Below are 16,965 nucleotides of genomic sequence, written 5' to 3'. Positions count from 1 at the left end.
ATAAATACAGGCCATTTACCATTTCATTTACCATTGTGAGTTTAGGGTCTGTGTCTAGAGCTTGCATTTTTGTACTGGATCTGTCTGTCTTCCATCCAAAACCACTCTGTTAGGACAACTTTCTTAACCACTGCATATGTATATATAGCACTCATAGTTGAAAATAGTCTAGTTAGACTCACTGAGTGAAAAAGTTACACATATAACTTTTCTAAATTGGACCTCTGTGATCCTGTGGAAGCTTCCAACCCTACTGCTGTTGAGCTCTCATTACATTACTTATAGATTTTAAATAGAAAACATTATAAATGTTATTTAAGGTAGAGCAGCTTGATGCATGAATGTAAAAAGGCAGAAAGGAGTATAAGAGGTAAGAGACATATAAGGAGGATTATGTGACAGTCATGGTGGAGATTAAAGAAGGGACTGATTCATTACTATAGCTTATTGTTACTGGTTCTTTTTAGCTACTAGTATATTACCCAAAGTTTATGGTGACATACAGTTTTAGTTTAATCATTATAGGAGCATGTTTTGTGCTGATGCTTAAACATAGGTTGAGAAAAACTATGATGAGCTATTTATGCTAATTAGCAGTAACAAAATGTTGTATTTGCTAGTTCAATTCAATTCAATTTTAATTATACAGCGCCAAATCACAACAACAGTTGCCTCAAGGCGCTATATATTATAAGGTAGACCCTACAATAATACATGCAAATCCAACAATGATATGACCCCCTATGAGTAAGCACTTTGCAGTGTAAATGTCTGAGAGCAACATAAAAGCTAGTTTTGTAAAAGTAATGGCAAAAGATGTGTAAAACGTTAACTGAGAATCCATCACATTAAAGAAGAGACAAAAGAGATAAAGGTCAGAATGACACCCCTAGTGTTGACCTGTCAGTAGGCAAATACATAGAGAAAGTCAATAATTTCCTTTGTGGAGCGGCTGCAATAAAAAGGGAAAAAACCCTCTTTTAATATAAAATCATCCTGGGCTGAACTGGATTCACGTTTGATGGCCATCTGCCTCAACTGATTGAAGTTAGGGAAGAGCAGAGACAGAGGAAAGCTGAGCACTTAGAAGCAATAAAAAAATATGTCAAATATCAACCAGTGATTCTATTTACTATAGCAGGTAGGGCTGCTTGATTATGGCAAAAATGATAATCACGATTATTTTCACTAAAATTGAGATCTCGATTATTTGACGATATTTATTTAACCCTTTAAGACCTACCATAGAACCAAGTCCGCCAGAGCTTATATTATTTTTTTTACATGCTGTAGTGCCATTTGTGGGAGCATTTCAAGTTGCTATACATCAATACAACTGTTATAGCCCATATTTTAATAATATGTATGCATTAAGTCCATAGTAACTACATTAATTGCAAAAAAGTGCAATAAATTACAAAAAAAACTGAAAATCGTTTTTGTTTTTTTTTACATATATTTCTACTTGGAGAAATTTAAGAGGTTTATCCCTCAAAACTTTAAATACAAAAAAGTTGCAAAAAATAGTTTACAACAACAGGAAATTTATTTTGAGTGTCTTCATAGTTTTATTTTGGAGATATAGCAATTTTTATATACTGCAGGAAAAACAAAAAAACAATCCTATGATGCAAATTTGCAAAGAAAACAGCATGTGCATCAAAATAAACTATTTCCAGCAGTGCAATAGGAGTTCTAAGCATCCCAGAAACTATTCAGAAAAGTCAAACAAGGCCTACAAGTAAAAAACTACATTTTTAGCGAAAATGACGTCACTTCCTGTTTCGGGCAGGAAATGGCGACATGCGATAGTTCTCGCTGACGGCTGTTTCAATGTGGGAAGTGTTACGAAAAGCTGATCGGATCGGCAAAGCCTGTTTCTGGAATATTATGTTTTTGTCCCTGCAAGCGCTTTTTATGCAATTTTTGCAAAGCTTTATGTGGAAGGAAACCATGACTGAGGACAAGCTGATGGCATTAGATGTAAGTTTCATATGCAAAAAACACAATTGCGCTAGCTTACATGGTTCAGGTTCTACAGCAGGGGTGTCAAACTCAAATACACAGTGGGCCAAAATTCAAAACTGGAACAAAGTCGCGGGCCAACGTTAATATTTATTGAAAAAAATCTTCCTCCAGATATAACAAGGAACCTTTTCTTACAGACTCAAATAAGTTTTGCTGAAAAACTGAATATGGAATAAGCAACGCTTAATACTGAACGATATAGAACTTATATAAACATATATAACTTAATATTGCACACATGCAAAATTGAAATTCCAATTAAATAACATATCACTGGAATGCATTTCTTAAATAAAAATTGTATTTGCAGCCTTCTGATTTAAATTTTAGCAGTAAACTTTTTCCCCAGGCTAATAATAAATGTAAAAATAAAATAACAATAATAAACCACTTAACTAATAAAAATATCATTAAACGTGAAACCATTCAAGCCCATGTCTGGGAGTAGCAAGACAAATTGCACAAAGAAAATGGTAATTATAGCTCAGTTTGCTACACACTGATCTACTCTGATGCGTCCAAGCCAGATACCTGGCATCTCTTCTTGGATGCTAGTTCCTCAATGTCTGGGCTCAGGCTCTGAGCTGAGGAAATCCTCAGGATCGAGTGAAGGTGTTCATCGGTCAGACGTCTCCTGTGAGATGTTTTGGCCATCTTCATTGAGGAGAATAGTTGCTCACATAGGTAAGTGCTGCCGAACATGGAGAGCATCTGAGCAGCGTGGGTGCGGAGCCCAGGCATTGTGTCAGGGATGAAATGTGGAAATTGCGAAGCGCCCACAGCATCATACTTTGATTTCAGCGTGTCACTACACTGGAGTTCAATCAGCTCCATTTGGAGGTTTGTTGGTGCTTTTGCCACGTCAACTGCAAAAGGATTACTGAGAAGTTCAAATCGACATTTCTGGGCGTCAAAGTCGGCAAACCGCCGGGTAAACTCAGTACTGAGTACACAGAATTTTTCAGCAAACTGTACGCATGGGAACACAGCAGTAGAGATTTGCATGTTCATCGTTTGGCAGCAGGGAAAATGGCCCAGGTTTCCTTGTAGCATCTGATTCTGCCACAGGCACAATTTCGTTTTAAAAGCCCTCACTGCAGTGTACATATCTGTGATGATACGCCCCCGTCCCTGAAGCTGCAGGTTCAACGCATCGAGATGGCTCGTGATATCACACATAAAGGCTAGCTCACACAGAAACTCTTGCTCCCTGAGCTCAGCTGTGTCTTGCCCTTTGCTTTCCAGAAACTGAAATATTTCCTCGCGTAGCTCGAAACATCTGTTCAGTACTTTCCCTCGGCTTAACCACCTCACCTCCGTGTGATACGGCACGTCTCCGTATTCCGAACCACACTCCTCAAGAAAAGATTTGAATTGGCGGTGATTCAGACCTTTGGCTCTTATAAAGTTAACTACTCATGTTACTGCGGTCATAACATGTTCCATCTTTAGGGCTTTACCACAAAGTGATTCTTGATGTATAATGCAGTGATAAACAGTCAGCTCACCTGCACAGTTCTCCGCTCGCATCTTCTCCCGTACCCTGCCCACCAGTCCGCTCCTTTGACCACACATCGCTGGTGCACCATCTGTCGTTAACCCCACAAGTTTTTCCCATGGCAACTTCATTTCAGTTAGACATTTGGAAACCTCTTCAAATATTTCCTTCCCTGTGGTTGTTCCATGCATTGATTTTAATCCTAAAAGTTCTTCCGTAACACAGAGAGTTGAGTCCACACCACGGATGAAGACTGAAAGCTGGGCAGTATCAGAGGCGTCGCTGCTCTCATCCACAGCGAGGGAGAATGCAACGAAACTGTTTCCCTTCTCCATCAGCTGGTTATTTAGATTGTTGGCAAGTTCACGTGTGCGATCAGCTACTGTGTTTCTGCTCAGGCTAACATTTGAAAATGCTTGCTTTTTCTCTGGGCACACAACGTCGCAAACTTTCATCATACAACTTTTCACAAACTCTCCCTCACTGAAGGGCCGGGCTGATTTTGCGATCTCTGCTGCCACAACAAAACTAGCCTTTACAGCAGCCTCACTTTGTGATATGGCTTTTTTGAACATAGTCTGTTGTGAAACAAAACTTCTTTTCATCTCTTCTGCTTTCCGGCGCCTTTGAGTCATGTCCAGGTCCTTGTACTTCTCTTGGTGTTTCGTTTCATAGTGTCGTCTAATGTTGTACTCCTTGGTTAAAGCCACATGAACTCCACATACAAGACAAACAGGTCTGTCTTTTACATAGGTAAACAGATATTCTGTCTCCCACCTGTCCAGGAAGCTCCTGTTTTCGTTCTTTCTTTTCGCCATTTTGGGAGAGGTAGCACGGCAGTATTCGCGCGGTTGCTATAACTACAGTCAACAGAGGAGAGGGCGTTAATGGGTCCTGTCCTGACTGACGCGCCAAAACGCCAACAGAGCATCCTGGGAGTTGTAGTATTAGCAGTACATGCGCTGCTTAAGACCGGCGGGCCAGCTCTAATAGTAATTTGGTATGGCCTCGCGGGCCAAATGTAATTAGGCTGTGGGCCAAATTTGGCCCGCGGGCCAGAGTTTGACACCTATGTTCTACAGGGACTCAAAAATAGTTACACAAAACAGAGTGTGCTGCTCTGACCGGCTTTAAAGGGTTAACAATAACAATGTATTGAATAATGACTTTAAAAAAAATAATATAAAATAGTGTGCAAATACTGATAACAGTGCAAATGTTTGCAATATAAAAAATAAATGAAAAATGTAAACATCTATGTTTAGTGATGTAGCAAAGTTTACACACTGTGTCTACTTGATCCACGTCTGACTCCGCGAACCCATAATGTTTCCACACCACTGAAGTTTTTTTTACCTCTCTTTTCAACCAACGGCAGTCACTCTCCTCTCCAAATAACTTCTGCTTAGCTTTCCGAGCTTCCCTCGGGTCCTCTTAATTGTTGTGACGCATGTTCGAAATGCAGAGCGGAGCAGCGCGAGAGTAAAGCATGAGGGAGGTGCTCATAATCGGCACAGTCATTTTTAATGATTGTTGAAAGCCCAGATCGTAATCGTGATTAAAATTCGATTAATTGAGCAGCCCTAATAGCAGGTAATTTTATTTTGAAAGAATAAAACATTCCTTTAACAAGTGTCAGGCATGGGCAAGCAGTGTAGAGCAGCAGTCCCCAACCCCCGGGCCTCGGACCGGTACCGGTCCGTGAGTTGTTTGGTACCGGGCCGTGAGAGTTGAGGCTCAGGTGTGAAATGTATGGTTTTCAGGGTTTTTATCGGTTTTCAGCGTTATTTTGTTATCGTTTTGATCGTTAAATCTGTTTTCCTGGGTCTTTTCACGTGTGTTATGAATAAATCTTCTTTTTTCGGTACCGGTACTAGTTTTATTTTGTTGTATTTGTCCGTGACACCTTAAAGGCCGGTCCGTGAAAATATTGTCGGGCATAAACCGGTCCGTGGCGCAAAAAAGGTTGGAGACCGCTGGTGTAGAGTATATTATCAACTGTCCTACAGATGTCCTGCTGCAATCCAATTACAGGCTTTGCATGGATCCCTTTCAATCATTTTGAGTCCAGTATCAGGGCATGTCACAGTCTGTCTATAATTACACTAAAGACATCTGTCCTAGATTTGATTCAGACTAGAGCTGAAAAAAAAATTATTTGGTTTAAAAATTAGCTAATCAAAAGAAAAATATTTAGCTTAAAATTTGAATCAATACATATTTAAAACATGTTTACATGTTCAATCACAAATCATCTTTAGTTCGGGTTAGCTACTTTAGCTCTGGCTTTTCTTCATCACTTGACTGGATATTAGCCCCTGTTAAATAGAAGAAAGAAGTTATTTAACAACATGAAACTGACTGCCAGCCAAAACATTTTCAAATGAAATTAATAGGTCCAGTGCTGAACTAGAAATAATTTGGAAAATATTTATTAACTGCTGGATGTTTATTAATTTATTTCATCATAGATGTGGGGATATTTTTTAATCACAAGACAGCATTAAACAGAGACGTTTAAAACAAACACACAAAAGGCGCATAAAGTTACATAACCAATAAAACATAAAATAAAGTGTTAAAAGAAAGTCTAGATTTGAAATGCAAGAATAAGTGTGTGAGATGCTGTTTCTGCAGCACTCACATGGATAACCTTCACCAGCACCTACCCATGCTTGCATATCAGTCACACTCTATGGTGACTCATGGAGTTCATAACCTGGAATTTCCAGCAAACATTGCTTGGTTAACTCACAGATGTGACCCAAATGCCTCCTCACCACTGCAACTCTAAGGTTTTGTGGAAGGGTTTAAAAAGCAGCATGTCCTGAGCGAATCTTAAGTCCTTTGTTTTTTATTCTCTATATGTTCTCCATATGGAATACATCGTCATATCATTTTATAGAATTTACTAATCTAGATTTGCAATTAGTACAAAATTTGTACACTACATTAACAGCATTGAGGTCATAGTCAAACATATCTGGTTTAAAGGATAATTCATAGTGGGTTTTGGTACCTAAAGATTTTACATGCATTCAGAGCATGTGAAAATTTTTTTAATCAATCACTGAACTGTCTAAAAATGATTTTACGGTAAATTTACTTACTTAGAATTGGAATTTAAATTGGTGACTGAGGGCTTCTGGAAGATGAGTTGTATTGTGTACAGTATCAAAAAACAAGTAAAATCTGCTATAGACGGAAAAAAATATTGAACCATACAAATATGAATCCACTTATTCCCATCCTAAAGTAAGACACAAAACAGTTACTGATTTGGAGTTTTAGGCCAGAATGAACAAGCGTGGCCTACATTTTCATTTTGGCTTGCATGGATAAGAGAAACTTGGGAGAGTTTTGAAAATAGTCTACCTGTGTGCATCGTCATTTAAAAGAAATGCTTCTATCTAATCTAAACTGAAAATCAAAACGTAAATAGCAGCCTTATTATAACAAGTTGCACATTTATGTTACTGAAAGTTGAAAATTGTTCAAATTTGATGGAACCCAAACAAAGTGCAACAATGCTGCAGCCATTTTTAATAGTATTATTTGAGACTCTTAATTTTGAATGTGCCAGAACTATGAAAAATGTTTCCAGACAAAGAGTGTCTAGATTGAGTGCTGACATTTTTTAGGTTTTATTTCTGGCACTCTGGTTGATTTGACAACACCATGTCTGGTCGTTTTTATTCATTTTTCACTGCTGTGCAAAAATTCAGTTTTTCAGAATAAGACAGCTATAGAAACTGATAAAAGAAGTTAAATTTGAGAGGCAACAGGGGACCTGATCCATTATACTCTATATTTTATATCACCTGTTACTACAGCATTGTATTTCTATACAGATTAACTGTAATATAATAGAATAAATAGTTTGAAAGACATCATTACAACAGACCTCCTTCTGCTAAAAGATGCAAACAATATAGGCAATACATCTGAGCAAAAATACTTTTTTCCAAATGTGATAATTAGGCTGGTGCTGAGAGAAAAGAAACAGAAACGGAAGAAAGCAATCAGCGAATGTCAAAGAGGCTAAGAAGCTCATAAAAGAAAATATATATGAACACTACTTGCAAGTAGTATTTAAATGTTTTAATACTGCTGTGGAATGCTATGCAATGTGTGTAAGTTAGATTGCTAATGATGAACTACATTTTTCTGAATAATTCTGATTATAACTAAAAATATATGTTTTTGTACCACTATTTTTTTTTTTTCAAATATGACCATCATTGCACCTGTTAGTGGGTGGGACATATTAGGTAGCAAGTAAACAGTTTGTGTTGGAAGCAGGAGTGAAGACTAGATAACTGGGTCAGAGTATCTTGGAAGCTGGAGGTCTTGTGTGGTGCCCCCAGTCTGCAGTAGTCAGTATCCTTCAAAATTGGTCCAAGAAAGTAACAGTGAAGTAACTGTGACAGTGTAATGGGTGATCAAGGCTCATTGTTGTATTTGGGGAACAAAGGTTGGTCCCATTAGATGAGCTACTGTAGCTTCAGTTACCAAACAGTTTAATGTTGATGGTTGGGTGTATTTGCATCAATTTTTCTTGTGAACACATGGCATCAGGATATATAATAGGAAGGAGGAGGTAGTGTGATGCTTTGGGGAAAGTGCTGCTGAGAGGTCATAGGTCCTGCCACGTGGATGTTACTTTAGCACAAACTACCAGCCTATGCATTGTTACAGACCATGTACGCCCATTCATGGGAATGGCACTCCCTGATGGCTCTGGCCTCTTTCAGCATGATACCACGAAGCAAAAATGGTTTAGGAATGGTTTGAGGAGAACAACGCATTTGAGGTGTTGACTTGACTTCTACGTTTCCCAAATTTCAGTCTAGTCAAGCATCTGTGGTATGTGCTGAATAGAATAGAATAGAATAGAATAGCCTTTATTGTCATTGTACAGAGTACAACGAAATTGGAGTGCCACTCCCTTGGTGCAAGTTTCAATAATAAATATAAATGTAAAATATAAAAAGTACAAAAAAAACAATCGTAAGTACTCAAACAATAGTATGTACAATATATACAGGATAGCAGCATTAATATAATGACAGTATGAATAGCAGCATAATATAATGACAGTGACGGTATGGAATAGGTTCAATTGTTTTTGTGCTTAATTTACTACGGTGATAGCTCTGGGAAAGAAGCTATCCCTGAATCTGTTTGTCCTGGTTTTATGTGACCTGTACCGTCGGCCTGACGGTAATAGTTCAAACAGTTGGTTGCTGGGGTGAGAGTGGTCCTTGATGATATTGCCAGCTCTGCTGAGGTACCGAGAGTTTGCAGTGACCTCCAGGCTGGGCAGAGAGCAGCCAGTGATCTTCTGGGCTGTGTTGATGACCCTCTGCAGTACTTTCCTGTCTGCAGCTGAGCACCCTGCATACCATGTTGTTATGCCGTACGTTAGGATGCTCTCTATGGTGGCTCTGTAAAATGTCACCAGCAGCCTCTCCTCCAGGTTGTTCCTCCTGAGCACTCTCAGAAAGTGGAGACGCTGCTGGGCCTTTTTAACCACCGCTGTAGTATTTGCAGTCCAGGAGAGGTCATCAGATATCTGCACGCCCAGAAACCTCATGGAGTGTACCCTCTCCACACAGCTCCCGTGAATGTAAAGTGGGGCCGGGTCTGCTCTGCCCTTCCTGAAGTCCAAGATAAGTTCTTTAGTTTTCGTGGTGTTCAGTTGGAGGTTGTTAACTGAACACCACTCAGTCAGTCTGTTGACCTCATCTCTGTAGTCCGACTCATCCCCCCTTGAGATGAGTCCAATCACTGTGGTGTCATCCGCGAACTTTATGATGGTGTTTGAGAGATGGGTAGGGGAGCAGTTGGATGTGTAGAGCGTAAACAGGAGGGGACTCAAAACACATCCTTGTGGAGACCCGGTGCTGAGTGTGATGGTGCTGGACCGGTGGGGGCCGAGTCTGACAGACTGTGGTCTATTTGTCAGGAAGTCCTTGATCCAGAGGCAGATGGGGGTGGAGAGTCCCAGGTGAGACAGTTTCTGGACCAGGATCTCCGGGATGATATGATTGAATGCTGAGCTGAAGTCCAGAAAGAGCATTCTCACATAGCTTCCTCGGTGCTCCAGGTGACTCAGCGCAGTGTGGAGCGCTATGGTGATAGCGTCCTCGGTGGAACGATTTGTCCTGTAGGCAAATTGGTGGGGGTCCAGAGTGGGAGGCAGACCGGCCCTGATGTGCTGACAGACCAGTCTCTCAAAGCACTTCATCACTACAGGCGTAAGTGCAACAGGCCTGTAGTCATTTGGGCTGGCCACAGCTGTCTTCTTGGCGATGGGGTTGATGGTGGAGGTTTTGAGGCAGGGCGGGACGGTGTTTGATGACAAGGAAAGGTCGAAGATTTTAGTGAAGACTCCGGTCAGTTCGTCAGCACATGCTCTGAGAACCTTTCCATGTATTCCATCAGGACCTGCCGCCTTCCTGGGATTCACTGACCTTAGAACACACCTCACTTGGTGCTCCCTAAGTGTTAGTGTGCCAGTGCTGGGGGTGGGTGGAAGTGGTGTGGCAGCTGAGGGCTTGGTCGTCTCAAAGCGGGCGAAGAAACGGTTTAGATCCTCAGCCAGTGAGGCATCAGTCCTAGATGTTGCCTGGTTATTGCTTCTGTAGTTGGTAATGTGATTGATCCCCTGCCACATTTTTCTGGGGTCGTTGTCAGCAAAGTGATCTTCAATCCTCCTCCTATAGGCAGCCTTAGCTTTCCTGATGCCTCTACTCAGGTCTGCCCTGGCCGCCCTATACGCAGCCCTGTCCCCTGACTTGAAGGCAGTGTTGCGGCTTTTTAGGAGGGATTGCACTTCGCTATTCATCCAGGGTTTTTGATTTGGAAACACCCTGACCCTTTTGTTGACGGTGACATTGTCAACACAGTTCCTGATGTACGAGAGTACAGTGTCCGTGTACTCCTGGAGGTTGTGGCTGGAGAATAAATCCCATACAGTTGTTGAGAAGCAGTCCTGCAGTTGAGAAAGGGCTCCTTCAGGCCAGGTTTTTATTGTATTTGTCTGGGGCTTTGTTTTTCTCAGCAGGGGGGTGTAGGTGGGGGTGAGGGACATGCAGAGGTGGTCAGATCCAGCCAGGTGGGGGAGGGGTGTCGCTCTGAAAGCATGCCTGATGTTTGAATAGACATGGTCCAAAGTGTGTTCTCCTCTCGTAGCAAAGTCCACGAACTGGACAAATTTAGGAAGCACAGTCTTTAGGCACGCTTTGTTAAAGTCGCCGGCGACAATAAAAACCCCATCGGGGTGGGCAAGCTGTTGTTTGTTTATGGTGTTGAGCAAGAGGCTGAGAGCCATGCTAACGTTAGCATCCGGCGGTATATAAACAGCTATCACAATAACTACTGTAAACTCCCTCGGGATGTAAAAAGGTCTGCACAAGACTGCCAGAACCTCCAAATCAGGAGAACAGTGTGTGTGAATGATCCTGCTGTTACAACACCACTCGTTATGCACGTAAACACATAGCCCCCCTCCTCTGCTTTTACCTGAGTTGCTGTTTCTGTCATGCCGGTGTAGCGTGCGGCCTGCTAACTCGACTGCAGCGTCGGGAATCAGCGGGTGAAGCCACGTCTCCGTAATAAGAATAATGCTGCAGTTACGTGCAAAGCTTGTGTTGGCTATCTGTAGCTCCAATTCGTCAAGTTTGTGGGTGATGGATCTGGCGTTCGATAGGAAAAGGCTCGGAAGTGCTGGCCGGTGTGGATGTTTGCGTAGCCTAGCGTCTGAGTCCGACCGGCATCCCCTCTTCTGCTTTCTTTCCCTCCGTCGCCTTCTACGCTTGCTGGGCGGGCAGACCATCCACGGTGACCCTGGCGGTCTCGCTATCTCCACCAGGATGTTGTGTGTTCGCTGATAGTCGCCAGAAACAGACAAACTATATTTAAAACCTAGATCAATTAGGTTCTGGCGACTGTAAGAGATGGTGGCGTTGCAAACATTCAAAAATATCCACATTAAAAGTAAAAACGAGCACCAAACTGGAGAGCTAAGAGCCGCTGCACCCGTGCGCGCCGCCATCTTGTTTACTGGACAAACAAGTCAGATCCATGGAGACCCGACCTGGCAACTTACAGAACTTAAAGGATGTGTTGCTAATATTTTGGTACCAGATACCACAGGGCATCTTCGGGGGTCAAGTGGAGTCCATGCCTCGACGGGTCATGGCTGTTTTCACAGCAACAGGGGACCAACACATTATCAGGCAGGCGATCATAATGTCACACTTGATTGTATTTTGCCCTTTAATTTGAAGAGTATGTTAATAGGTTCTACAACTGGCAATGAAACTACTCTGTATTGGGAATACTAGCAACCTGAAATTTAGTTTTTAATGCCTCTTCTTTGTCTCAGTGCGGCTTCAGAGGCTTTTCAACTTTTCTAGTCCATAAGGTAATAGCTCTGTAACTTTAATCAAAAGTATGTAGCTAGTGAGTTTGGAGAGATTAGTGAGCTTCCAGATAAAGAATTACAAGAGAAATAGAGGTGCATATGTTGTAAGTCATATTATACACCCAGTTTGACAGTGACTTCTGTAGAGTCCTAATTTCAGTATTTTTATTCAGTCAACAACTGCTGACAATAATTCAATATTAAAAAATTTAATTGCTGCCCAAAATTTTTGCATCCATGAATACATTTGCTCTCTCGTCTTGTATTGCGTCTCCTTTTTAGAATCAGAATCAGAATCAGAATCAGAAAGGGGTTTATTGCCAAATGTTGAGCAGGTTTACAACATTAGGAAATTGCTGCGGTGCTTCAGTGCAAACATAGTGTCATAAATAGCACTTAAATAGACATGAAAAAATAAAAGTAGGGATAAGAATTAAAAGTGCTACGTAGAAAGATATATACATGAGTGCAGGTGGTGATCAGTGCCAAGCATGGAATGATGCAGTGACACAGCGTAGGGTCATGTGTTAGTGGTGGGAACAGTCATATGGTTATTGTTCATGTGTCCAACAGCAGAGGGGAAGAAACTGTTCTTATGGCGAGAGGCTCTGGTGCGAATGGACCAAACCTGTTTGAAATCCTCGCGACCGTCGTGAGGGTGTCACCGCAGTTTGTCACACTGCGCACGCGCAAACACAATTGTCAGCGAAAAAGACGGCGCAGCACGGCAGTGCAGCGTGTGATCTGGACACAAGCGATGGAGGTACAACTTGTAGAACTTTGGAAAGCTCATCCGAGCCTTTTCGATGTGGCCTCACAAAATTATCACGACACAACAACCGTGAAAATAGTTGGATCTACACTGCTGCTCAATCACAGCTGCCTGATCAATGTTTTTCATTAGCAATTTAGCAAAGTTGATGGTGGTGGTGTGCGTGTCTGTGTGAGTGAAAGACAGAGAGAGCGAGCGACAGAATTTCTGTTATAACCTTCATTTTATGGACGCACAGTGTGAGCATTCAGGTCGCATCAGTCGTATAGTGTGAGACCCTGCATCGTGACCTGTGAACTTCTAACCCCTGCGAGTCAATCGTACAGTTTGAGCAGGAGCTGAATCGCACGACTGAAAAAATCGCACAGTGTAAGCCCAGCATGACTCAGTCAAAATCTCCGAACTCCTCCCACACCCAAGTTTTGGCTTCATCCACTGCCTGAGCCGCGTCCCACAGGCTATCCACCAAGTGTTGATCAGTTGACGGGTCAGCACCTCTCACCCAAATGTCCAGAACACATGGCCACAGATCTGATAATACTGATCTAATAAAAGTTTCAAATTTGCCATTTGTTCTACTATGACTGCGGTGATGTTTTTTGACATCTTTACTACTACACAAGCAGGACTACGGATATTTTCATTGGCATATTGAGGTACATGTGTGTTCCCACTTTTGTACTCTATTGAAGCATTTTGTATATGTGAGTATGTATATAAAATGAAATGTATACAATATAAATGGAAAATTCTTTCTTTCCTGCTTTTGAAAGTTTAAATCCTTTTTTTTTATCTCAGTGTCTTTACTACAGTTCCCTATCACAACACTACCTTCTGCTCCCTCACTTTCTTATCCTGAGCCCTCTGTCTCTCACTTGAGTCTCTGCTCAGTCGTCATCTCTTGTTGTCCACATGCTTCCCCTATTGAACGTGTGTATGGTCTGTCTATTTCCATTTATTTCTCGATAAATCCAAGCAGCTGGTCATTGAATGGAACACTGCATTCTGCCCTTTTCCAATGTTGCACAGATAACAGTCACACAGCCCACACACAGTTCATCACGTTTATGCACCCATGTGGCCTGATGGAGTGATGCACCCCTAAAACCCAGTGGCCAAAGACATGAGTACTATTGACTGAGTGATTGGGCATGTGTGTACCACATTCACTTTATTGCTTTTTTTCCAGTTGTGAATTTGAAACTCATTAGGTTTAAAACATTTCGGTGCTTTTGAGTATTGCAGTCAACATAATTTTTTTTTGAATCCCTGAAAATCTATACCACGAGTCTTAGTTTGTAGATATTTTGGTTCAGTTATTTGTTTTTAGGTCTCTACTGGGCAAAACAGTAGATGATTTCAGTGTAGCAAATGGTGTGTCAGATGCTGTTCCAGTTCTGGCAGGGGTACTGTTGGTTTTCGAGTGGACATTTTGAATGTGTGTGAGTGTTTGTGTGCATGTGTTTGTCCCTGCTCTTAGAAGAAAGGCATCTTCGAAGACTGATCTTATTGTAGAGCCAATGGTTTTGCAAGGTAGGCTTCTTTTTCAAGTGTTTCCATTACTTCAAATGAGGCAGAAAGAGGGAAAGAATAGTTGCAAGGGAGGGAGCGAGTCAAAAGGGAAGACAAAGAGAGAAAGCGAGAGAGATGTAATCTGTCTCCAATCGATTGGCTGCACCTCTGACCACTCTTGGGATCCCACTATCATTTGTTTCCATCTGTCTGCCTCCTTTCATTTTTTTCTCTTTCTTTTTAATTCCGTTTCTCCTTATTTTCTCTTTTAATTCCCATTCAATTAAGGCTGGGTATATTGGCTGGCCATTGGTTAATTGCTTAGGGGCCCTCCATGGAGCTCACCAGACCTTAACGAGATGATGTGGTTGCCCTCACAGTACTTTTAGCAATGTACGTGTGAGTGAATTTGTGCATGTATGTTGGCATTTTTTAAATGTGTGCATATTTAAAGTGGTGTCCAGCTTGATTATTCCTTTTATAATATATTAAATTAAAGATCTAATTTTATTAGATCTGTGTAAGACACTAGCTTATTCTGTATATGTTAATGAGATGTTAATAAATGTATAAATAAATAAATGTGCAATATGCAAGCCCATCTGCTATAACCCCACATACTTCATATTCTTGAGTTGCCATAAAAGCATTCATGAATACAGCCTTTTACATAGCAGATAAGAAAATTTTTTAACATTCAAAATGTTTAGCATTCATCTGCCAGACAGTTTATTTTATAAGCATATAGCTACCATTTTGAAATGTATAGTTGTAGCAAATGTGTTTAGAAAGAAAATACTCCTGATACCCATTTCATATCTATAGCTAAGCTATAGATATCACACATCTATAGCTAAGCACCTTGTTAACATTAACTTATACGCATACTCAGGCACATTGGAGGTGACTTGGCTTTCAAAGATCCATTGACAAGCAAACTACCAACCAGCTGGTCCTTTATGTCAAATTTCAGATTTAAAATCTTCCTATTTTTTTTTCCAGTTAGCTTCCTGTTTGAATTTTAGTTTGAAACTATTGTTGTTCTTTGCGTTCTTGCATCTCTAATTGCTCATGTTAATTAATACGTTAATGAATACCTGGTACTTTTCTGTAGTCTGTGGCCATGTATTTGTATGTGTGAGTGTGTGTTTCTGATAGATGTCACTTCCCCCATGTGTTGTGCCCTTTAAAGATTGATTAATTCACTGAGCACACGCTGTCTAAATCGGGCCTTGGGGCTTTGGCGCCAACTCTATCTGAGTGGTGTGTCTGTTGACCAGACAATTACCAAGCTAGTCCATCACTATCTCTAAGGCCTGTTGCAAGCCCCAGTTTACCCTGGCAAGGCTGATTAATTGTACACACACATTTACACTTTGAAATGCCAGCAAGTACACACTTTCACACACTTTTCTGCATTCATGCATGTTCATATATCTTATTGGACTTGAAGTCAGAATCTTTGCACGGCCGGAGTGTTTGTTGAATTAGCAGATGGAATGATTGCAGATACTGACAAAGATGTGACAATGACTCATAATGTCCTTCTGATATATAATGACCCAGAAGGTGTACTTGTGATTGGTTGTGTTTGCTCATATACAGCGTTTTACTTATTTATTTATTTTTTAAATTGAAGCTAAATGCTTTTTCTTCTTCCGATCTAAGCTTGGCATATATCACAGCTAAGATACGCTTATGTAAAATAAAAGTTTAAAAAAACATAGACTTGAGACTTGAGATGTTTTCATTTTTTATTGAAAGTGAAATACAAAATTTAAAGAACTATAAAATATTTTACAACACGGTTATCCTGAAACCTTTTCTACTGATTGGTGGGATAGGACTGCGTTTACTTGTGAAAATGGCAGTGCATTGCATTTTAATAAGTCTAGAAATATGTTCCATCATTTTGAAAAGGTTAAAAGTTGGCATTGCAGAATGTGCCTGAGTGGTAACAGAATAAGTGCCCTAAAATATCAACGTATCAGTGACAACAGCAACAGTCCCCTTTGAAAGTCCACAACAACATGCTTTACATATAATCATGTCTTCTTATATAAGTTACTATAAGCAATATAAATGCTAAAGGAAACTAAAATAATGTTTTACAGCCAAACAGAAATCTTTAAAAAAAAAAAACTCATATAAGTTATGTTACTTAGATAGGAGTAAATACTGCAATGTGTCCTTTCCGTTCAACGAACAGTACTGATATTATAACTCTGCACTTTTTATTTTTCCTTTATTATTATTCTTTCACGCTTATTTTGGCCAAAGGCACTATTACACCTCTACTGAAAGTTACAGTAGGTTTCCTATAATTCTCTAACTTGCTTTTTCTGCTACACTCTACATTTAATACCCTCTAGAAAGGCTAGACTTTATGTTCTGTGATTATATAACAGATCTTTTCATTACATAGCCAGAAAAGTATTACATCCTGTTATAATACAATGCAATATAGTATTTTTAAAACTTAGAATGATTATACAGTTTCTTTTGTGTGCGTTATTTTCTAGGTCTTTGTTTTTTCTTATTGTAATCTTTAAAATAGATTTTTAGTTATTTAATAACAGTTCAGAGATTCCATACATGTAAAGATAGATCTGGATATGCAATAAGACTTTAATATTGCAATATTAATTCTAAAATGAGGACCAAATCCTCCCTCTCTCATGGGCACACAGAAACATACTGACAGCACCACACATTCATCTTGCA

The 16,965-nt window shown here is 40.4% G+C and overlaps 1 protein-coding gene and 1 pseudogene across 2 annotated transcripts in view; one reads left to right on the top strand and one right to left on the bottom strand.

The window, feature by feature from the left end:
- The window catches only part of naaladl2 (N-acetylated alpha-linked acidic dipeptidase like 2), a 480,620-nt gene that overhangs the window by 289,051 nt on the left and 174,604 nt on the right, over positions 1–16,965 (top strand). The gene's annotated exons all lie outside the window — the stretch shown is intronic.
- On the bottom strand, positions 1,915–5,139 carry LOC145424373 (general transcription factor II-I repeat domain-containing protein 2 pseudogene; annotated as a pseudogene). Its single transcript, XR_013905429.1, has one exon. The product of XR_013905429.1 is annotated as a general transcription factor II-I repeat domain-containing protein 2 pseudogene (transcript).

This window comes from Astatotilapia calliptera, chromosome 23, assembly GCF_964374335.1.
Source record: "Astatotilapia calliptera chromosome 23, fAstCal68.1, whole genome shotgun sequence".
In the NCBI taxonomy this organism is placed as follows: Eukaryota; Metazoa; Chordata; class Actinopteri; order Cichliformes; family Cichlidae; genus Astatotilapia; species Astatotilapia calliptera.
Note: the sequence above shows the minus strand (reverse complement) of the source record. Positions and strands in the feature narration are given on the sequence as shown.